The sequence below is a fragment of the Odocoileus virginianus genome, chromosome 22, assembly GCF_023699985.2.
Source record: "Odocoileus virginianus isolate 20LAN1187 ecotype Illinois chromosome 22, Ovbor_1.2, whole genome shotgun sequence".
Lineage (NCBI taxonomy): Eukaryota > Metazoa > Chordata > Mammalia > Artiodactyla > Cervidae > Odocoileus > Odocoileus virginianus.
This window is the reverse complement of record NC_069695.1, coordinates 33,805,549-33,829,816: the sequence shown is the minus strand read 5'-3', so window position 1 is coordinate 33,829,816 and position 24,268 is coordinate 33,805,549. Positions and strand designations below refer to the sequence as shown.

The 24,268-nt window shown below is 37.7% G+C and overlaps 1 long non-coding RNA gene and 1 pseudogene across 1 annotated transcript in view; both read right to left on the bottom strand.

Annotated features, from left to right (window-relative positions):
- LOC110146484 (uncharacterized) overlaps nucleotides 1-13,306 on the bottom strand; it is a 36,916-nt gene extending 23,610 nt beyond the window's left edge. Inside the window, exon 1 of the long non-coding RNA XR_002316569.2 lies at nucleotides 13,255-13,306. This is a non-coding gene — a long non-coding RNA (uncharacterized lncRNA). The remainder of the gene's footprint in view (nucleotides 1-13,254) is intronic.
- An 8,930-nt stretch (nucleotides 13,307-22,236) lies between these two features.
- Nucleotides 22,237-23,489, bottom strand: LOC110146516 (eukaryotic translation initiation factor 3 subunit M pseudogene; annotated as a pseudogene).
- Between the last annotated feature and the right edge of the window lie 779 nt (nucleotides 23,490-24,268).

Sequence of the window (24,268 nt, the reverse complement as noted above, 5' to 3'; positions counted from 1 at the left end):
TATGAAAACATTGATTTACTCACATTAGGTAGAAATTTGGAAGTATAATTAAAAGTAAATTTTCCGAGCCTGTGACCTTGCAATTCTATTTCTAGATATCTGCCTGAGGGCAAAAGAATGTCTGCTGCAGAATTATTTAAGTTATCAAAACATTAAAAACAAACTACACATCTTTCCAAAGAAGTTTAAGACACAAAATGTACATTTTATGGAATACTGTCTATGAATTAAAATATACAATCTATAACTATCAACATAGATTACACTAAAAGTTTTATATTGTACAGTTCATGGAATATGATAACCTTTAAATAAAAACAAATAGATAAAATAATTTAAAACCGCACACACATACACTGAGGTTTTTTTTAAAAAGGAGATATGCACCAAAGACATAATATTGATTACCTAGAGGAAAGGGAAATGATACTGTGACTGAGGAGGTCAAAGTGGACTTTAGATTTAGATATAATGTTTTTGAAAATGTAAAAGGAAATTGTAATTATATCTTAGTTGTGCAATTAAAAATGAATTTAAAGGGTCTGGTAAATATTTGTATAAGTGGACTTTGATGGTGCTCAGTTGAAAGGTAGAACAAAATTATGGGTCATGCTGGATTAATACAGGTATACTTATCAGAGATTTGCATTGGACACATGGTTAGGAGCACATATAGGCACATATAGCAGATATAAATCAACCAAACAATATAGTAAGTGCTATGACAGTGTTGGGAATAGAGAAGAGGAAGTTGCTGGCATTTTCTTAGGAAATATGAGGAGGTAAATTTGAATTTTGAATTTGAAAGGGAAAAATTTTTAAATTAAGAGCTCAGAGTGAGCAGAATGATTGCAGGTCAGGCGAGCAGCCTGTACCAAAGATGTGAATCTAGAGAGGGTTTGACATGTCTGAAGGATAGTATTTGCAGGCTTGACTGCGTATGGAGAGTGAAAGTTGTGGGGGCTGTAAAGAGAGCAGAGGCTAGAGATTAAATGTCGGTGCCAGATTATGGGGTCTTTCTGCACAGAAATATATATGTTGTTTTTCTGATCTCTAAGTCTCTCCCTAAATTTTCTCTACTTGTTTTACTTATTCTTAAGTTTCTACCTAAAATCCCATGTCTCTTTCCTCACCTACCTCAATCCATTTTGAGTTTTTTAGAATGTTTCCAGTGCCTGTAGTCTATATACATAATTTTACTACTTAAGTGTCTTCAATTCCAAAAAAATTAAATTGGGTTATATATTTGCCATGTATCTTGAAATCACTAAAACGGGTGTTAGGATCATAATGGATGACTATATTTTCTGAGTTGAACTGAGAGGAGATAAAGTGGTATCTTCTAGGCTCTCCAACAAAATTCGCCTTTAACATGGGCAACAGTGTACAAAAAGTAAGGCCACAAGAAGTAATTCATTTCAGTATCCATTTTGCTTATTAGCTCTGTTTCTTTGAAGGGTTGTTTATGCTCTTTGTCATTCATTTTCATCTATAAAGTAGGGATGATACTAATACATTTACTTTGTTGGCTTTTTGCAATATACTAGGAACATTGCTAAGGCGGTTTTTTTTTTTTTTAAACACATAACAGGTACAAACTGGCACCATAACACTTACATATAATAATTGTTACATTTCTTTAGTTTTCTAAATCAAGTCAATTCTAGCTTAATTACTACCTGCCAGGGTTTGAAGAATCATCTGACTAGTCCTCCACCCACAACCCTTGGGACTGATATAAACTTGAGGTTTAGTCTAGAGAAGCTGGACTTAGTCTGTATGTACATCATTTTATGTGCTTATTATTCAATTTTAGAGACCCATTTAAAGGCAGGTGACTTTGCAGCTTAAAGAATGCCCTCCATTCTTTCAATACCGAATTCAGCTTCTGACATTTACTGTAACCCAGTGGTTCTCCACAGGGTGAAGGGGATTTGGCCCTTGAGGAGGCATTTGGCAATAATAGGAGACATTTTTAGTCGTCACAGTTTGGAGGGGAGGTGCTAATGGCATCTAGTGAGTAGAAGTCAGAGATGCAGCTAAACATCTGGCAATGCCAGGATAGCTCCTGACAACAAAGAATTATCCAGCCCAATATATCAACAGGCCAAGGCTGAGAAACTGCTCTGAGGGTTAGCAATGATACTGTGGACAGAACCATGGGGATTTTGCTGTTTGCTGAGAACTAAGGAGTATGACCAGAACTCAGCAGATCACAGAACCTGCTAGGATTCCACTTGATTTAGACAGAGTTCCAACTATTTCTTCTTTCTGCCTCAAAATGCTCTAGCTTCCCTCCATCCTCACAACAATGATGTAACTGCATGTTCCTTTATTTAAAAAAACACACACACACAATTTGGTTTTTTCAAACAAGGACTGGTTTGAGAAATTTTCTTAAGAATGGATCTTGAATCTAAAGAAGGTGGTTAGGAAGGCTAGAATATGACTGTCCATCCTACCTCAGGAAAAACAAGATTAGAATTAATATCTCATTAAATGATCCTATAACATTTTTCAAAACAGAAAACTGAGATTTTGCAGACATAGGTCACTTGTCTAAGACAACTAAGTTATGAAAAAGCTAGAGCCAGTTAACTGAAACCTAAGCTTAGCAGTTTTCTTCAATAAGAAAAGATCTTATTTAACTATGAAGTTGATCGATGGCCTGAAGTCACTTTCAAAGTCACTTTGTCCAGGTAAACTTAAAACAGATGGAAAGTAATACATGTTCCCCTGTAGCACATGTTTTATTTTAAAGTATTTTAGTGAAATATAATATATCAAAAGTACACATATCATATGTGTAGGCTTGATGAATTGTTACAAATTGAATCTACCTACATAACCAGTAAGCAGATGCAGTAACAGTATATTACCAGCACCTCAGAAGTCCTATTAAGGTCCCTTCCAGTCATGAATCTCTTCTCTCCCCATAGTGTAAAATCGGTTTTCATATTTAGATAATCTGCAGGTGCCTCTCAAAAGCCCATAATGATACTAACAATACCCAATTCTATTTTGTTGCATATTTAAAAAAACAAGTATAGTTGACTTACAACGTGTGTTAGTTTCGGGTGTATAGCCCAGTGATTCACTTGTATGTATATATACCTACACTCTTTTTCAGATTCTTTTTCCTTACAGGTTATCACAGAATATTGAGTCTAGTTCCCTGTGCTATACAGTAGATCTCTGTAAGTTATCTATTTCATACATAGTAGTGTGTATAGGTTAATCTCATCTTCTTAATTTATACTCCCCCACCTCTATCCCCTTTGGTAACCTTAAGTTTATTTTTTATGTCTGTGGGTCTATTTCTGCTTTGGAAGTAAGTTCTTTGTATTTTTGTTTTAGATTCCACATGTCTTGGTTATTGTAAATAATGTTGCTTTGAAAATTTGGGTGCAAGTATCTTTGAATTATAGTTTTCTCCAAATATATGCCCAGGAGTGGGATTGCAGAATCGTATGGTAGCTCTATTTTTAGTTTTTTTGGGAAACACCATACCAATCTCCAAAGGGGCTATACCAATTTACATTCCCACCAACAGCATAGGAGGCTTCCTTTTTCTCCACATCCTCTCCATAACTTATTATTTGTAGACTTTTTGATGATGGTCATTCTGACTGATGTGGGGTGATACCTCATAGATTTGATTTTCATTTCTCTAATAATTAGTGATGTTGAGTATCTTTTCATGTGCCTGTTGGCCATCTGTATGTCTTTGGGGGAAATGTAGATTTAGACCTTCTGTCTACTTTTTGATTGGGTTGTCTGTTTTTTGACACTGAGTTGCATGAGCTGCTTGTATATTTTGGAAATTAACCCCTTGTTTGCTGGATCATTTACAAATATTTTCTCCCATTCTGTGGGCTGTCCTTTCACTTTCTTTATGGTTTGCTTGGCTGTGCAAAAGCTTTTAATTTTAATTAGTTCTCATTTGTTTATTCCCAATTCTATTTTCCTCTGTTTTTCACTCCTCCCTCCCACTTGCCCCATTGTTTCTCTTCTTTTTCCTTCTCCCTCGCTTCATTCCTTTATCTTTGGCTACCACCATTTACTAAATATTTTCTTCCATTACTCTTAATAAATTTGGGCCAATATAAAGGAAAATAGGTGCTAAAGTAGAGAACTATTATGATAGAAGAAAAATACTTCAAAGTTATGCCACAATCACAGTAATGTTAATTGCTCATCTAAATCCAATATTACTAAGCACCTGAGTTCTATGAAAGTTGGCATTACAAATATGATTTTTAGAATGAAATCCCATATAACTAGAAAAAAACTACATACACTGCCAAAAACAGCAAACAGGGAAATAGCAGACTGTATTTAAACTAACAAAAAACTCCTCTCCCACCTGGATTCTTCTGTCTTCAATGATGCTTGCGAGTGTAGTGTGTTTAACATTAAAGATAAATAATTTATCACTTTTAAATGTTACATAAACCAATTTTGCCCTCCTGTAGTAAAGCTTGGTAAAATTTAATCACTTAGGGAACTGGTGTAGTATTTTAATTATAGATCATATGAGCCTATTTTTTTAATAGTGAGACTGAGGAATAGAAGAAGTAGGCGTTACACCTGTTTTATAAATTAATTATTTTGCAATAGAGCTTTACGCTAGGTGCTGTTATGTTCCACAGGGTGAATTTAATGAGTGAGATACCCAAATCTGGGGGATAATCAGCCACATGAAACTGAAGTTTTCCTTGTTTGTTTAAAAAACTCAACCTTATTTCTAAGTACATTCAGTCCTTCAAACTAAGTGAAAAACCCTACAGAGATCTTGCTTATTCCAAGGAAGAAAGACACTTCTATCTGTAATTATTTAATAGCACATTAATTGCCTCAGTAGTACAAATGGTTACTACCACAATATTTGAAAACAGTTGCAAATAGATTAAACATTTCTAGGATCTTCTTCAGCTGTGAATTTGCTAAGCCTGTCCTTTCTTCACAGATAATGCAAAATATGAGCTTTAGTATAATTTCCATATATCTGGATTAGCAAAGTTCTATCAAGTGAAATAGTCCTTATAAAAGTCTGGGGAAATTACTACACATTCAAAGCCTGTGCCTGGTCATATCAACAAATCAGCTGTTTTTCGGTTGATTTGACTTCTAAGTCCATTCTAACGTGGCACAATCTACTTAATGAACTGTGCTGTGATTGAATGGACTATTAAGATAGCTCCAAACTGTCCAAATTTGAATCTGGTTTTTTCTCATTGTAATGTGGGGAAGATTTATTTATTTGTCCCTGCAAAACTTTAAAATGTGTATACTCTTGGAGTACAGTACTTCTTCCAAATATGTTTATGAAATGGAAATTATTCTATTTCATGATTACTTATCAATGTTCATTGAACATTCTTCTCCAGTATTTTTTATTGTCGTTCCAACTGGGATTCTGATTTACCACTCAACTGATGGCTTAATATAGGATAAAACTGAGCAGTTATTCCTGAGTTATTTCTTAGTTATTTCTAAGCAGATATTCTCAGAAGAAACAAAACTTTTCCTATAGTTCATAGATACCTTATCAAATAACCTTTTACTTAAAAAAAAACAACAGCAAATTTACACTAAAGAATAATTCTATAATTTCTTGAAACAATTTTTGTTCTTAGCTTGTAATACATGAGTATTTTAAAGACAAATACCAATGCATTATGGATGTCCCAGATGGTGCGAGTGGTAAAGAGCCCTCCTGCCAATGCAGGAGACAAAAGAGATGCAGGTTCGATTCCTGGGTTGGGAAGAGCCCCCAGAGGAGGGCATGGCAACCGACTCCAGTGTTTTTGCCTGGAGAATCACAGAGACAGAGAAGCCTAGCAGGCTACAGTCCATGGGGTCTCAAAGAGTTGGCCATGACTGAAGTGACTTAACACACATGCAAGCACGCATCAGTGCATTATATTTAAGGTAATGCAATTTGAAGTCAGGTTTGCAAGAAGGAGAGACATCAGTCTTTAACAAGATTTTTCTGGGGCAAAAATTGGGATTATATATATGAAAGTATTTTGAAAGTGCTTAAAATCAATGCTAATGTTCCATATTTGTCCTGTGGCTTTGGCCGCCTTCCCAGCCTAGAATGAAATTTAACAAGCCTGGTATTATCTGTCACAGCTGGAATCAATCTTCTCAGTTAACTAGCCAGTGACATAGGAAGCCACCCCCTCCCCGAGAAAATGGGACAAATTTACAAATGCTGGATTTGAGAAAGAACTTCAGGAAACCGCCTGAGACTACGGCCTGACCTGAGTGTGGGAGGGTTGAAGAGACCCCAGAATCTGGGGACTTGGGTAGTGATAGTATTCATAGCATTTCAGTTTAATGTATTTTGTAGTTTTGCCTAAAGATGGTCCAGAGGAGATGGTTTCCCTATGTTTCACACAATTACGCTGAACAGAACCTAACAAGATGTCTCACCTATTCATTACTCACAGAATGGTTTCTTGATAAGTATTTGACTGGGCAATAAAGAAAATAAAGGTGTATAACTCATTCATTTTTCAATTTTCATTAGTAAGATATTTCAGAAAATGTCATCTCTATTTCATTCTCTCCCTTTCTTTGGGTTCTCAGAAATAAATTGATTTACATGAACGGAGTTATCTAAATCAAATGCTTTAGAGTGAATTAGTTTAGTAGATAGTCTAATTTATTCTTGTCCATTTTTCAAATACTAATAGTATTAACTGAAATTGGCAGCACTATGTGTATGTATTAATATACATGTGAATTATAACCATTCAATTCCTACTTTCATTCTATTAACAAATATGACTTAAATGAAATGGGAAAAACTCTTCTAACTTTCTAGATGTTAAACTATTGCTTATATTGAGAGGAAAAACCCGAAGCTGTTTTATTTCCTCTTTCAAATGTTTCATTTTTCCTTTTTTGGCATTTGCCTGCATATAAAAATAGAAGCTCTTTCTGTTTTATTTGAATAATAGTCTTCTCATTTTGTGCTTCATGAATATTTTTCTCATAATCCTTATTACACAAATTTCCATGTTAAAATTCAGTTTAGTTATTTTGCTTACATCTCATGTTATTTTAAAGACTTCTTTCTTGAAAATGCATTTAGCTCAGCAATGTTAATGAAAGACTGCATTATAGGCATTTGCAGAAGCATCTGTAAATCATGAGATATGATGAAAATGTTTCACAAATACATATTCATGATTAATTTAATGACATGACAAGATAGCTTAAATCAGATACCTATTTATTATGAATAATTAACACTGTTTCTCTATTAAACACACAAGTTTAACCCCCCAAAATTTCTAGCCAGGATTCACAATGAGTAAATTAATATGCTATAATTATCTTTGTTGAGGTTTTTCTCTGCCTGACCACATAGGAAAGAATGAATTTTTATAAGAAAATTATCCCTAGAATGTGAATCTATCCATTACTTTTATACTCATTTACATCTCTTAAAATTGGCTGTTATCAAACAACCCAGCATTGACTACCTGGAATACAACACACCACACCACACCACACACAACAGGATCCTCCCCTGTAGCATCCTGCTGGACTTGTTATTACTGAAATCAAGCAGATGGTGGCACTCTCCTCCACTAAACTCTCAACAGGATCAACCAGATGGATGTTTGTGAGCAGCAAGCATGGATAGGAAAAGAATTACTTGAAGGGCTCTTGCCATTTAGGGTTTCACTTGAGTTACAATAAAACAAGGCTTTTTATTTTCTCCTTCATTCTGAATCTCTGCAGTGGGGCTCTTTTAAAATTCTTCCCTAAGCAATTCATACTGTCCTTGATGACGGTACTTCTCAAACTGGATAGCTTTTGTGTTACCTGCTTTACTCCCCCACCCGCCCTCTTTCTTCTTTTATGTTAGAAAATCATATCTCTTTTATTACGAAAACATGAAATCCATCTGGTCATGATGAAGGTCGCTTCTTTCTATGCTTCACTAAAGAAGAGCTGTGTATGATTTGATTTTGTCCCGTGATGCAAAATCTCCTTTATTGTTCCATCTCTCTCTTTCACTTTTCCCTCCCTCCTTCCCTCCTTCTCCCTTCCTCCTCCCTCCCTCCTTCCTCTCCTTCTCCCCCCTTTTTCCTTTTTTATTTTGTTCTCTTAGGTGAAATACATGTGGGGTTAGTTGAATAATGACCACCCAAATACGTCCATCTCATAAGCCCTGGAACCTGTATTGTTGTTGTGCAGTTACTGAGTCATGTCTGACTCTGCGTCCCTGTAGGCTGCAGTGCGCCAGGCTTCCCTGTCCTTCACTATCTCCCAGAGTTTGCTCAAACTCATGCCCATTGAGTTGGTGAAAGCAACTCTTCCTCTGTTGCCCCCTTCTCCTGTTGCTTTCAATCTTTCCCATCATTGAGGTCTTTTTCAATGAGTCAGTTCTTCGCATCAGGTGGCCAAACTATTGGAGCTTCACTTTCAGCATCAGTCCTTCCAATGAATATTCAGGGTTGATTTCCTTTAGGACTGACTGGTTTGATCTTGCAGTCCAACAGACTCTCAAGAGTCTTCTCCAGCATCACAGTTTGAACCTGTATTACCTGATATGGTTTAAGAAAATTAATAAAGATTCTTAAGATGGAGCGATCACCCTGGGTTATTCAGCCAGCACACTGTCATCATAACAGTCTTTATAAGAGGCACACAGGAGTTAGAGGTTAAGATATTGTGAAAATGGAAGTAGAGAGATGCACTTTGAAGTGGAGGAAGGGGCCATAAGACAAGGAATACAGGAAGTCACTACAGCTAAAAAAGGCAAGGGAACCAACTCTCCCCTCAGAGCTTCATGAAGGAACCAGGCCTGTCAACATCTTGACCAGTGAAACTGCCTTCTGACTTCTGACCTTCAGAATTATAAGCATATGCTTGTGAGTTTTAAACCACTGAGTTTGTGGAAATTTGTAATAGTAGCAATACCAATCTACACAGCTTTCAAGGAGAAAAATAAATAAGTCAAGAATCTGTTATTATTACGCATACTGTTTAAGAGGAAAAAATCTATTAGAGACTAAACATTGACCACTGATTAAAACTTTTTCCTCCCAAGCAGGGAATTTAATCCAGCACAGAGTCTAGGTAGGATCTTGGCAGGAAATTCAAAAGTAGGAGAAAGGGGGTAGAGTTTTAAAGGCAAGGTGCAATGAACTGTCACTGCCCCATATTAGGAAAGGGGCATCTCTGAGTGATATGTTTTGGCTCTAGGACCGGGTTTGTCAGCTGTGTAAGCACTGGGCTAGTCGGTGGTGGTCTGCTGGGAATGTGTCGGCTGTCTGGATCTGACAGCCTCCACCCACCTTGTGACGTGCCCAAACCAAGATGCGTCTCACTCGGTCTGCACTAGTGTCAGTGACAGAGGTGTAAGATGACAGTTATGGTCACAACAGGACGGAAGAGCACCATACTTAAAGTGATAGTAGCTCTGTCAGAAAGAAAGCAGAAAAGCAGGAATGGGGAAGTAATAAAAAGTGTAACAGTATAAGAGCTAATACTTAAAATACTAAGTGCTAGGAATTTTTAAGTACTCTGCATGTATTAAATCATTTATTGCCCACATTTCTCTATGGGAAATACTATAATCACCCCCATTTTATAGATAAGGAACTTAGGGTTTGGAGAAGTTATATAATTTGTCCAAGGTCACAGAGCTTCTGGTCAAGCTAGATTCAAACTCAAGTCTATCTGACTCCAACACTGAGTGGTTGAAAAGAACTTGCTTTGAATTTGAATATCAGTCATTCTAATTTTATAATTTGTTTACTGTGTGGCAGTTACCACTGCTGCCGCTAAAAAGGCTAGTCACATTTCCAGTTCAAAAGATTGGGAACAGTTCTCTCTGTTAAAAGACAAACTGAGGCATATTTTGACTAGCAACCCACTGCAATATTCTTGCCTGGAGAATCCCATGGTGGGCTACTGTTCATGGGGCCACAAAGAGTCAGACATGACTGAGTGACTAAGCATGAACAGAATGCTAGGTTTCTAACTTACATTCACTCAAAACTTTGATGTAGTTCCACTTATCCTGTCATCTAGTATTACTGCTAAAAGTCCAGAAAGCTTATTATCTTAGTGATTTAAAGGTAAGCTGAATAAGGCTTGAAACTTCTAACCCAGTTCTGAGAATGTAAAGAAATACTATGTTGTAAAAATAAAAAACAAACAAACAGGAAAATAACACGTGATACAGTATTAACTAAAGTACAGATTTTGCTCAAATTTTACAGAATTTATGCTAGTGTCCATTATTTGTTTTCATACCTTATTCAACATTCCACATTGTATTTAGTTGCACTGAACAGTTTCAGCTGCATGCAACAAATTCTGATAAATTGTTTTCATTTTTATTCTGTCACAAATATATTTTTAATTTTCCTTGTTATGCCTTTTTAGATACACCCATTATTTAAAAGTGAGCATTTAATTTCCAAGTACATGGGGTTTTTAAAGTATCTTTGATATTAATTTCTCATTTAAATGATTTCTTCTCTGCCATTGTCCTCTGTGTTTTTCAGCTTTCTAACTTTGAGGCTTTCAATGGCTAAGTCAAAGATCTTGCTTGGTAACTGTCACATTGCACTTGAAAATATACAGGTTATTTTCAAATATCTTTTGATATTGATTTCGAACATAATTCCACAGTGGTGAGAACAGACTGTGATTTCAATACGTTTGGACCATTAAATTTGTGCATCTTGTTGTATGTCCCTGGATATGTTCCAATGTCTCCTGGTTTATAGTCTATGGAAACTTGAATTTGTATCTTGCTGTTGTGTGAAAATTGTGTAAATCTTAATTATGTTGAATTGATTCATAGTGCTTTTCAGCTCTGCTATATTCTTTTACTTTTCTATATATTCTATTAATTTTTGAGAGTTTGATATTGAAACTCCAACTAAAAATTTTTATCTACTTAAAAAAATAATTGTCATATATAGTGGAACATATGTAACACATGTATTTTCTAAGTCTCCCGTAAATGTGTTATCATACTTTAATAATTTAAAAAATAAAAAGAAAGAAAGAAAAATGCAACAACCAAAAATCTATGGCTAATTCATGTTGATGTATGACAGAAATAAAACCAATATTATAAAAGGAATCATCAATCAATTAAAAATAAATAAATGCAGTTTAAAAACCTGTTGCAATCAGGCATCATCAAACTGAAAGCATTTGGGAGCACACCACTGAGAGGGGCTAGGAAAAGACTCTTAGGTGGAAGAGTTGGAAGCAAAGCAAGGAAATGACTTGAATGGCTGTTGCTCAGTGGTCACCTTACTTGGGAAGGTTTATTTGGTCTTTCGTGATGGGTTGTCCCGTTTCTATTTGTTATCCTTGAGGTACTGTAGGCTTGCTGTGTCCTATCTTAACTGCTCAGTCCTGTCTGATACTTTGCGACCCTGTGGACTGTAGCCCTCCAGACTCTTCTCTCCATGGGGATTCTCCAGGCCAGAACACTGGACTGGGTAGCTGTTCCCTTCTCCAGTGGATCTTCCCAACCCAGGTCTCCACATTGCAGGTAGATTTTTTACTGTCTAAGCCACCAGGAAAGCCCTATTGCAGGCTTAGGTTTTGGATTACTGAAGTAGGCTACTAAGGCATTGAAGGCACCTCAAATTCATGGCCTCTTTGTTTAATTAATTTAATATATTAGTTCAGTTCAGTTCAGTCGCTCAGTCGTGTCTGACTCTTTGCGACCCCATGGACTGCACAACGCTCTATTCCAGTTCTTGTATCACAGTTTCATTCTTATCTTTATCTATATAAATTTGTTATAAGTATACAAGATAATATAAACATGTTAGGTTTTGCTTCTTTCCCATTATATTCATAGCATGAAATTCATATATTTAGTGCCCAAACTCAAGATTATAAATAGCAGAATTCATCATTACTTACATTTCTTTTCTGTTTAAAATCCAAAGTTTATGAATTTGCCTAAAAAATCATAATTGTGATCATTTTAATTTCCAGTAAGACTGTGAGATATACCTGATGTTTTATCTGATCACAAAATATTCACAAAATATCACAAAAGATATCACAAAAAATTCTTTAGACATGCATGCATGCTAAATTGTCTGACTCTTTGCAACCCCATGGACCATAGCCCACCAGGCTCATCTGTCCGTGGGATTCTCCAGGCAAGAATACTGGAGTGGATTACCATGCCGTCCTCGAGGGGATCTTCTCAACCCAGGGATCAACCTGAAACTCTTGTGTTTCCTGCATTGGCAGGCAGTTCTTTAGCACTAGCGCCACCTGGGAAGCCCCATTCTTCAGAGAAATGTAGATTGCTATAAATGTAGTTCTAAATGTAGAACTACAATGGGCCTCCCTTATAGTTCAGCTGGTAAAGAATCCGCCTGTAATGAGGGAGACCTGGGTTCAGTCCCTGGGTTGGGAAGATTCCTTGGAAAAGGGAAAGTACCCATTCCAGTATCCTGGCCTGGAGAATTCCATGGAGTGTATGGGGTCGCAAAGAGTTGGACACGACTGACTGACTTTCACTTTCAGACTATTTAATGGATAAGCCAACTTACGAACTTGGGGAGTGACAAGTTTCTCTGTTTCTTCCTGCTTTCTTAAGGAAGGCACATTGTATGGCAGTGGTAGTTACCATGCCCTTGTCAAGACAAAGTTAGATGTATTCAGCAAGATAATAAAGACAAGGAGGATCCTCCTTCATAGTATAAAGTATCTATGTAATAGACACATCACTCGTGGAAGTCAGAGCCTACCCATGATGGGAACCTACTATGAAAACTGTGTTTCCAAAGACAGAGGTGCAAAGGTGGTAAAGAGACATAGACCTCAGTATGAAAACAGAAGAGAACGAAGTTCCAAAAGGGAAGTGGCTGCTCTCCAGTGATTCTAATGAGAGAGATGGTCTCACAGTATACATAAGTCTAAGCTGAAGGACCATCGCCTGTTAAGAAAATGACCATAAGTTTAAAAGAATAAAAAAGAAAATTCAGATCTTCTCCATCCTTCTCCCACCCTACTGATTGCATTTGATTTGGAAAATAAAGCAACATGGAATAAAAGGAATGTTTTGTACATGTTCAGGATTATCTGTTGGCTTGATTGTTAAAGCTATATATTCTTTGATTATCCTCTGTATCCTTTGCATTCTTGTGATTCTATGTGTAGATGCAGAACCAAAGACTTTGTTATGTGAGGCGGTTTAAGGGAACATTGCTTTGATGATCAAGAGGCACTTACTTTTAAAAAGAGCAGTCAAAACTGATTCAGACTTAAAAGCCCCCAAATTGAGTCAAGGTTCCAGAATGCTTATGACACAACTATTCCATAAGAATGTTCACTGAGTTGAATATGTAAAGTCTTCCTGTGGTTGGTGACTAGTAGAAAATATGGAATTCATTTAGTAAGAATTTGAGCACATTCTGGAAACTTGGGAATATATGTACATGTCAGTGACACTCTTTTCTTTTTAATTGGACAAAACTGAGTTTATTAAACTTAATGCGGCAAGGAGAACTCTGTCTTGACAGCTCTAGTGATGTCTAAGAAGGAGGATGCTATGGAAGGGTATTTATAGGATTTTTAGGGTCATGGCTGAATAATTTTTTAAGTTTTCATTTTGAGATAATTATAGACTAGCATACAGTTATAAGAGATAACACAGAGATTACACATATGCTTTACCCAAGTGGTAACATCTTGCAAAACTACAGTATAAAATCACAATCACTATAGTGATATTTATACAATTCACAAATCTTATTCAGATGTCTGCATCTGTCTTGTACTCATCTGTGTGTTTTCATGTGCAATTTAATCACGGGTTCATAGATCAATCATCATAGTCAAGATACAGAATATTTATAATACCACAAGGATTCTTCCTGTTGCCTTTTCCAAACACATATCACCTCCTTATTACCACCTCACCTCACCACGACTTCAAGTGAAGTATGGAAACCTGACCTCCGTAGGTCCCTCACCTTCCCCACATTTAAATATCATTGCCTTGAGTATCAGCTGGTGTTGTAATTTTTGTTTCATTTGTCAGAAATGATTTATAAAACTGATAAGGAGAAGGATAGTCTGTACTTATATTACTTTTCTTTCCATTTTTTATCTTTGTTTTGTTCTCCCTGTTGCTCCAAGATTCTTCCTTTCATCATTTCCTTTTGAAAAATTTTCCTTTAGCTGTTCTTTTGTTGTTGCTGCTGTTTGTAGATGTAATTTTTATATTAGGTATAATTGGCATACATCACTGTGTAAGTTTAAGATGTAGAATACAATGGCTTACATACATAATGAAATGATTTCTAGAACATGTTCAGTGAACATGCATTATCTCATATAGATACAACATTAAATAAATAGAAGAGCAATTTTCTCCTTGTGATGAGAACTACTAGGGTTTGCCCTCTTAATTTTTGTTTATAATGTACAGCAGTGTTAATTATTTTTATCATGTTGTACATTATAGCCCTAATACTTATTTATCTTATAACTGGAAGGTTGTAATTTTTGACTACCTTCATCCAATTCCTCCTTCTCTCCTGCCTCAGATAGCCACAAATCTAATATCATTGCAATGAGATGTTTGTTTGAAGTATAATTTATCTACATCACTGTGTTAGTTTTGGGTACACAACAGGGTGAATCAATAGTTTTATACATTCCAAAATGATCACCATGATAATTCCAGTTGTTACCTGTCACCATATGAAGATATTATGTAATTGTTGACTATATTCCCAACACTATACATTTCATACCTGACTTGTTTATTTTGTAATTGAAAGTTAGTACCCCTTAATCTCCCTCATCTGTTTCTCTCATCTATAACATCCCTTCCCTCTGGAAGTAATATGTTTGTTCTCTGTATACATGACTCTGTTTGGTTATATTTGTTCATTTGCTTTGTTTTTCAGATTCCACAAGTAAGTGAAATCACACAGTATTTCTTTTTCTCAGTTAACATAATACTCTCTAGGTCCATCCATGTTGTCACAAATGGAAAGATTTCATTCTTTTTTATGACTGAATAATATTCCACTGCATGTGTCGAGTATATATGTACACCACAACTTCTTTATCTACTCATCTACTTTGGGGACTTACATTGTTTCTACATCTTGACTACTGTAAATAATGATGCAATGAACAGAGGGGTACATACACCTTTTAAAATTAGTGTCTCTTTTCTTCAGATAAATACTCAGGAGTAGAATTGCTGGATTGCATGGTAGTTCTATTTTTTTAAATTTTTTGAGGAATCTCCATACCATTTTCAACAGCAGGGACACCAAGTTACAATCCCACCAATAAATAGTGAAAGAGGGTTCCCTTCTTTCCACATTCTTACCAATACTTGTTTTGTGTTGTTCTTTGGAAAACAGCCATTCTGACAGGTATAAGGCAGTATTTTGTGTGTGTGTGTGTGTGTGTGTGTGTGTGTGTGTGTGTGTGGTGTGTGTGGTTTTGATTTGCATTTTCCCAATGAATAGTGGTTTTGAGCATCTTTTCCTATGCTTTTTAGCCATCTCCATCTTCTTCTGAAAAATGTCTATTCAAGTCCTCTGCCTATTTTTTTTAATTGGGTTTTTTTGTTTTTTTGAAGTTGAATTTATATTCGTGGCTATTAATTCCTTGTCAGATATATCATTTGAAAATATCTTTTCCCATTCAAGTAGGTAGGTTTTTGCTTTGTTAATAGTTTCCATTGCTATTGGAAAGTTTTTCAGTTTCATGATACCCAGTTTATATTTGGTTTTGTTTCCCTTGCCTGTGGAGACATATCCAAAAATATTGCTAAGACAAATGTCAAAGAGTGTACTGCCTATGTTTTCTTTCAGAAGTTTTATGGTTTCAGGTCTTATATTTAAGTCTTTAATCCATTTTGAGATTTTTCTTATATATGGTGTGAGAAAGTAGTGCATTTTGATTCTTTTGCATGTAGTTGTCAAGTTTTCCTAGCACCACTTATTGTAGAGACTGTCTTTTCCCCATTGTATAGTCTTGCCTCCTTTGTCACAGATTACTTGTCCATATAGGTGTGGGTTCATTTCCAGTCTCTCTAGCAGGTTCTATTGATCTATGAGCCTGTTTTTGTGCAAGCACTATACTGATTTGGTTACTGTAGCTTTGTGGCATAATTTAAAATCAGGAAGCATGATAACTCCTCTTTTGTTCTTATTTCTTAAGGTTATTTTGACTATTCAGGGTCTTTGGTGTTTCCATACTAATTTTTGAACTATTTGTTCTTGTTCTGTGAAAAAATGGTGGTGGTGTTTTGATAAGGATTGCAGTGAAGCTGTAGATTGTTTGGGGGTGCTGTGGTCATTTTAATGGTATCAATCCTTCCAGTCTATGAGCACTATATTATATATTTTTCCATCTGTTTGTGTGTATTCAATTTCTTTCATCAGAAAGCGTTAAGTGGTCTGAGCCCCACTCTCTCATCAGATTCTTATAGTTTACCAAATATAAGCAAACCACTGGGGAGTCTGATGTGGGGCTCAGACCACTCACCCTTTTGGGGAAACCTCTATAATTGTAATTCTCTTCCTACTTGTGGGTCACCTACCTGGGGTTATGAGTTTTGACTACTGTGTCTCTGTCCCTCCTATTCACCTCATTGTGGTTCCTTCTCTATATCTTTAGCTGTACAAGATCTTTTCTGTTAGTCTTCTGGTCACTCTTACTGATAGTTTCTCTGTAAACAGTTGCAATTTCTGTGTGCCTAAGGGAGATGAGATCAGGTTCTTCCTACTCCACTGTCTTGCACATTCTTACTACTCCTTTGGCCAAACTTTAAGGATAGGTCTGTGAGTGACAAATTCTTTCTTCTTTCTTTATCTGAGAATGTACTTATTTCCCTTTTACTCTTGAAGAGTAATTTTGCTGCCTATGAAGTTTACAGTTAACAGTTTTGTCACTTCTTCTGACCTTCACAGTTTCAGATAAGAAATCCACTATCATTCAAATAGGTTATCTCCCCCACCAACAGATCCGAGGTGGTTCTCCTACAGATAATGTGTCATTTTTATGTGAATATTTTTGATATTTTCCCTTTGATTTAGTTTTATAAAGTTTATTATGCTGTCTTCATGTGCATTTTTTTTTAGTTCTCTTATGTGGGTTTTATTCAGCTTTTTGAATCTGTAGGTTTATGTCTATTGGCAAATTTGGTAAATTTTCAGCTATTAATATTTTCTAAATCTTCTTTCATCCTCACTCATTTCTGGGACTCCAGCTGATCCAAGTCATTGTATCTTTTGTTATTGCTCCTCAGTCCCTGAGGCTCTGTTGATTTTTCTCTGTTACCCAGATAAAGGAAATTCTCTAATCTGTCAAGTTCATGGATTCTATCCTGTCATTTTCACTCTACTATTGACCCAACCAGCTAGGTTTTAATTCCGCTGTATTTTTCAGTTCTATAATTTCCGTGCATTTCTAAACTATAATTTCTATTTATTTATTAATGTTTTCTATTTTTCGTTTCATGAAAATTTGTAATTGCTCATTGAAACGTTTTTATGATGGCCATTCGAAAATCCTCATCAGATAATGCTAATATCTAATTCATCTGAGCGTTGGCATCAGTTAACTTTGTTGCCTCATTCAAGTTGCAATTTCCCTGGTTCTTGGTATGATGGGGGATATTTTTCATTGCATCCTGGACATGTTAGCTGTTATGTTAGGAGATAATGAGGCACTTTAAAATCATTTATTTTGCAGAGCAGTCACCCTGTTTATGTTGAGCATGCAAATCCTAGCCTAATTTCTTGGGCTGTGGTCCCAAAGCTAAGTCTAATTGCAGAGCTTTGCAGTGCAGTTTTGGTCTGCTTGATTTATTGCAGGGGCATCCTGCAGTAGTCTCTGCTGGTGGTGTTTGAGGAAGTGGAAGGAACTGCAACAGACTATATTGGCTGGTCTTTCCAGGCTTGGTGCACCTCCTAGCCCAGCCCACTGCCCCAGTGTCTCTAGCTGGGGAGGATTCTCAGCCCTCTCAGGAAGGAGAGCCCTTCTGGGGCCTGGCTCTTACAGTGGTGGGACTTGTCTGCCTGAGAGGAATGGAGAACAGAACCCATTCCTCAGGTCCCTGAGGAACTGTTGATTTTTTAATTTTCTCCAACTCTTACCCTAACTCTTGGCCAGGTGCCTTTTGTGGAAGTATCCCTCTGGTCTCTATCGTACAGCCACCTCAGATCTCTTGGTGGGGAATAACCTCAGGAGAACAGGTGCACTTCCTCTGTCTGCTATCATCAGCAGGGCTCTCATTATCCATCACACTTGCCAGGGCTGTCAGCCTTGCCTGGTTTTGATGGTGTTTTGATTTAGGGAGGAATCAGTCTTTCTGGGCCAATTTTTGTTGGAAGGTTGCATGAGGGTTATGAATGTCACTGGTTTGCCCTATGGGTGAGGAGTCAATATAATGCTCTGTTGCTGTGATGTTTCTCACGTCCAGAGGTCCCTAACAAGTTTGCCTTCCTCTTTACAACTTTCAGAGTACCCCATTCGTTGTTTGTTATATAATTTTCAGAGCTTATAGTTGTACTTGGCTAAAAGGAGTAGAGAGGAAAAGTCTATGCCACATCCAGTTATGTTTTTCTTCATCATTCTCTGGAGAACCATCACAACCAGCTTAGGAACTGGCTTAGTCTTTTAGGTTGCATGATGTGGCTGGATCTGCATGGGGAAGCAGGTGTGGGACTTTGTTTTTCCTATGCCTGGCCTGGATTCAGGGACCAGTGGCATTGAAGCCAACAGGAAAATTGCTTTCCTTTGCTCACAAACTGAAGTTTCTTATCTCTGCCTGAGGGCTTCCTCCAGTTGCAGAGTATGCTCAATCCATTAACAGACAAATAGGAAGTGTGTTTTACTGTATATAAATTATGCTTCCATAAAACTGATTTAAAATGTCAGAACCCAAATCTGATTAGATCGATTGCTTTTATTACATCAGAAAGATAATTTGATATCTACCTTTTAAAGATATGTTTTTAAGCTTGCATTTAGAAGAAATATGGATATAGCTTTTGTCTAATTGAGAGGAAGTTAATCTGAAAATAATCTAATACAGAGAAAGCCTATGAAGCTTTTTAGGAAGTTGTACTAGCAGGTAGGCTACCAACTTGGACTAAAATGAACTTAAAGCTTTTCATAAGCAAACAAGGTATCACTCTTATGCAATTGACCACAGGATGGAAGACCATCTCAGAGGGCTGAGTCAAGAATCAAAAGTGGTTAACTGTGACACAAATAGAACAATAGACTAGAGAGCCTTTTCTAGCCAGCAGGGAGAATTCCATGGATAGATGAGCCTGGTGGACTATAGTCCATGAGGTTGCAAAAGAGTTGGACATGACTGAGCTGCTAACACTTTCACTTTTTCACACAAGGTGCATTCCATGTCCCCAGAGGAAGGAAACCTTGTAATATTTTTCCAGGTGGATTTCAGAATTGTTATGGACCAGGGACTGCTTTGCTGACAAAGGTCCATCTAGTCAAAGTTATGCTTTTTCCAGTAGTCATGTATGGATGTGAGAGTTGGACTATAAAGAAAGCTGAGCACCAAAGAATTGATGTTTTAGAACTGTGGTGTTGGAGAAGACTCTTGAGAGTCCCTTGGACTGTAAGGAGATCCAACCAGTCCATCCTAAAGGAAATCAATCCTGAATATTCATTGGAAGGACTGATGCTGAAGCTGAAACTCTAATACTTTGGTCACCTGATGGGAAGAGCCGACTCATTGGAAAAGACCCTGATATTGGGAAAGATTGAAGGCGGGAGGAGAAGGGGATGACAGAGGATGAGATTGGTTGGACGGCATCACCAACTTGATGGACATGAGTTTGAGCAAGCTCTGGGAGTTGGTGATGGACAGGGAAGCCTGGCGTGATGCAGTCCATGGGGTTGCAAAGAGTTGGACAGAATTGAGTGACTGAACTGAACTGAACTGAGGGACTGCTTCCCTGGTAGCTCAGCTGGTAGTGAATCTGTCTGCAATGTGGGAGACCCTGGGTCGATTCCTGGGTCAGGAAGTTCTCCTGGAGAAGGGATAGGCTACCCACTCCAGTATTCTTGAACTTCCCTGATGGCTAAGATGGTAAAGAATCTGCCTGTGATGCAGGAGACCTGGGTTTGATCCCTGGGTTGGGAAGATCCCCTGGAGGAGGGCATGGTGACCCACTCCTGGAGAATGGAGAATATTCTTGCCTGGAGAATGGCCATGGACAGAGAGCCTGGTGGGCTATAGTCCATAGGGTCACAAAGAGTCAGACACAACTAAGCACAGAGCAACAAAGGGACTCCTTGGAACCTCACATTCCTCTCATTCTGGAAGGGGTCTTTACAGTGGTTATTCTATCTGTATCTTACTATTGCATTTTGGGTATGTGTAGACAGATAACTTGTCTTTTTATTTCATAGGTCTTTAGCTCAAGAGCCACATCCAGATCTGATGCAGACCATGAGATCCTGAGCTACAAGGTTGATGTCATTAGGGATGAGACACTGGTGATCCTGGATTGAGGTGATGATGTTTTACAAGTGGGATGATATGAAATTTACAACTTGAGGAATGATTGTGATTACATTAAAAAATTATCACTCATTCTTTTTCTCCCATTGAAAGTGGAATTTACTTCTCCACTGAGTGAATCTGGGCAGGTCATGTGACATGCTTTGGCCAATGGGACACTAGCAAACAAGGCAAACAAAGACTTGAAAGGCATTTGTCTTTTCTGGCTGGGATCCTCCACCCTTCAATTTCCTTTTTTTTTTCCCCATTTATTTTTATTAGTTGGAGGCTAATTACTTTACATCATTGCAGTGGTTTTTGTCATACATTGAAATGAATTGACCATGGATTTACAATGTATTCCCCATCCCGTTCCCCCCTCCCACCTCCCTCTCCACCCGATCCCTCTGGGTCTTCGGTGCACCAGGCCCGAGCACTTGTCTCATGCACCCAACCTGGCTGGTGATCTGTGGCACTTTCTTTACTTCCTTTAGAGCACTCACGGGCACTGTGCTTTTTTCTAAATGATCAGTTCAAGGCAATTTAGCCTTTATTATGATCACTGAAATCCACTCACTCTTTACCAAATTAAGAATCCTAAACTGCTACCATACTTCCATTTATGTGTCATGGGAGCACTTCATTTCCAGGTACCAAAATCTTTATGTTATCTATACTCATTTAGCAACGAACCTCAAAATTTGGGAGTTGAAAAAACTACACAGGATTCTGAACTGAACATGTGTTAACTGGGTCCTCTGTTTCATGGTCTCTAGCAACATTGGAATCAGTGTTGGCCCAGGGTCGGAAGCTCTGCTGGAAAGGATCCATGTCGTGATGGACAGGACTGTCCTTTGGAGGTTGCTGGATTGAGGGCTCAGTCTCACTGGAACTTGTTTGGAGGGCTCCCTCAGTTCCTTTCCACAGGAGCCTTTCTAACATGGCAGCTGTTTCATCAAAGTATTCAAGCACAGAAAGAATGGAGTCAACTACCAACAGCATGTTGAAAAGCAGAGACACTACTTTGCCAACGAAGGTCCGTCTGGTCAAGGCTATGGTTTTTCCAGTGGTCATGTATGGATGTGAGAGTTGGACTGTGAAGAAAACTGAGTGCCGAAGAACTGATGCTTTGAACTATGGTGTTGGAGAAGACTCTTGAGAGTCCCTTGGACTGCAAGGAGATCCAACCAGTCCATCCTAAAGGAGATCAGTCCTGGGTGTTCATTGGAGGGACTGATACTGAAGCTGAAACTCCAGTACTTTGGCCACCTGATGCAAAGAGTTGACTCATTGGAAAAGACCCTGATGCTGGGAGGGATTGGTGGCAGGAGGAGAAGGGGACGACAGAGGATGAGATGGCTGGATGGCATCACCGACTCGACGGGCATGAGTTTGAGTAAACTCCGGGAGTTTGTGATGGACAGGGAGGCCTGGTGTGCTGCGATTCATGGGGTCACAAAGAGTGGGACATGACTGAGCAACTGAACTGAACTGAACTGATCAATAAAGAAGTTGAAATCTTTTGTAACCTAACCCTGACCAGTTTTGTGGTATTCTGTTGGTTAGAAGCAAGTTACTGGGCTCAGCCCACAGTGAAAGGAAAAGGATTACACGAGGGTGTGGAATCCAGGATTTGTGGCTCACTGAAGTCTCATTTAGAAGTCTGTCCTTTACAAGGAGTCAGGAAGTCAGAAAGGTTTGAATTTTTTTTTTTTTTTCAGATTTTAGCCTATGTTTTACTATGATTTTCCAAAAAGAACAAAATTATACAGCATAAAACTTCAGGTGTCAGAAAGACTCAAAAGGCTGTTTTTCACTTTGTTCAAGTTTTGTTTCCAGGCATTAAGAGTGTCATAGAGTTGTTGCCATTGCTGTTTTCCAAATGTCCGATGTGTGCTGTGACTGACAACAACTTTTCTCTGGGTTTGATCAATTTTGCAGTAGACCATTTTAGTTCTTACCGCATCAATAACAAATGCTTCAACATCATCAGCTCCAATTTGAAGTTCTTGTTGCATTGTGTCAAAAGAAATTTCTTTATTTTCCACTGCCATTCCCATAAAAGTAAGCAGTCTCATTTTTGCCATATTCTGTTCATGTAGTAGGCCAAGTGAATCAATGAAGTCTTTATTATTCTGATAAAACTTGACATATGATGCCAATTTAGCACTCACAAAAATGGTTCAAAGATCATGAATAAGCTCGCCTTCCAAAAACTTGACTGGTTTTAAAGTAAGAAGATGGTCAAAAAGGAATGCATTCGGATCTTTCAATGCTCGCACAATACACCTGTGGGCATCAACTCGAGCCTGGGAAGCATTGTCCTCCGTGTAACTGCCTAACAACTCCACCATAACTTTTGATGCAGCGTCACTTTTCTTACAATCCACAAGTGCCTCATAAAGTAGTCTTAAAAGGGTGTGTTTTTTTTCAGTGGTGAGGTTCCAGTCAGAAATCCATTTTCTAACTTGATCCAGCTCAGTTGGAATATACTGAATGGCCCCACAAGATGCTGCCACTTTAATGAGGCTGCAATATACTGTATATCTTACAGGAGTATTCTTGTCCAACCCATGGAAAAGGTTGCTTAGCAACTGCAGTCTCAGAGATGGACGTTCACCTTCCTGGAATTTGACCAGTTTCTCACACAGGCTTTCAATCAGAGCTTCTTGCTTATCTGGTTCCAGGATCAACAGGAGGGATACCATGCTGTTCATCACACTTTCAACATCTTTATCATCTTCCTTCAAACATACATCACAGGCTTCAATAATCTGAGCTAAATCTACATGCAGTCCACCTTCTGAGTTCTCTTCTGAAATTTCAGCTCCTTTAGATTTCAAGTAAGCACGAAGCTCAGCAGCCTGATCTTCCTCGCTGATGTCGATGAACGCCGGAACACTCACGGTGAAGGCCCGGACACCGTGGACGTTCCACTCGCAAACCACGCCAAACGGAAAAGGTGAATATTTTTGTTTGTTTGTTTCTTGTCTGCTTTGAGACACACTCCAGGCAGTTGCTGCATCTCTACTGATGAACTGCCACAGCTCCGTGGCTCCAGCTCCTACAGGGCTCCAAGAACATTTTTTTCATTCCCGTAGTCTTCAAAGCAAGGGGTGGTATGTTTTCTTATCATTGATAGTTTCTGGTTGCTTCAATCCCTCCTTGTTGTGTCCCTCAAGGCTACTCTTCCTCTACAGGTGGTTCATTTATTAGACTTTTCCTCAAAACTCACCTGAGTTGAATTCTGTTTTCTCCTGAGACTCTGACTCATGAAGACCCTTTTTGTCAAAAAAAATATTTATTGTTATAAAGTCAAATTTTTCAATTTTAATTTTTTTGCTTTTCTTTTCTGTTGTCGTAGTTTGAAAGACTTTCCCTTCTTTCAGATAAATAGGATATAAAACAATTGCTATCCTCCCTTCCTGTCTATCTCTAGTGTGTTTATAGTTTTATTTATTGTACATTTAAATCTTCAATCCACTGAAAATACATAAGAAGTGAATTATTTCTTATGACTACTCATTTATTTATCTTAAAAAATTTATTATTTTATTTTATTTTTATTTATTTTCTATATTTTATTATTTACTACCCATTATTATTTATTAATATTTATTTTCCTGATGAGAATGTCATCCATGCTGCTGCTAAGTCACTTCAGTCATGTCCGACTCTGTGCGACCCCTTAGACAGCAGCCCACCAGGCTCCCCCGTCCCTGGGATTCTCCAGGC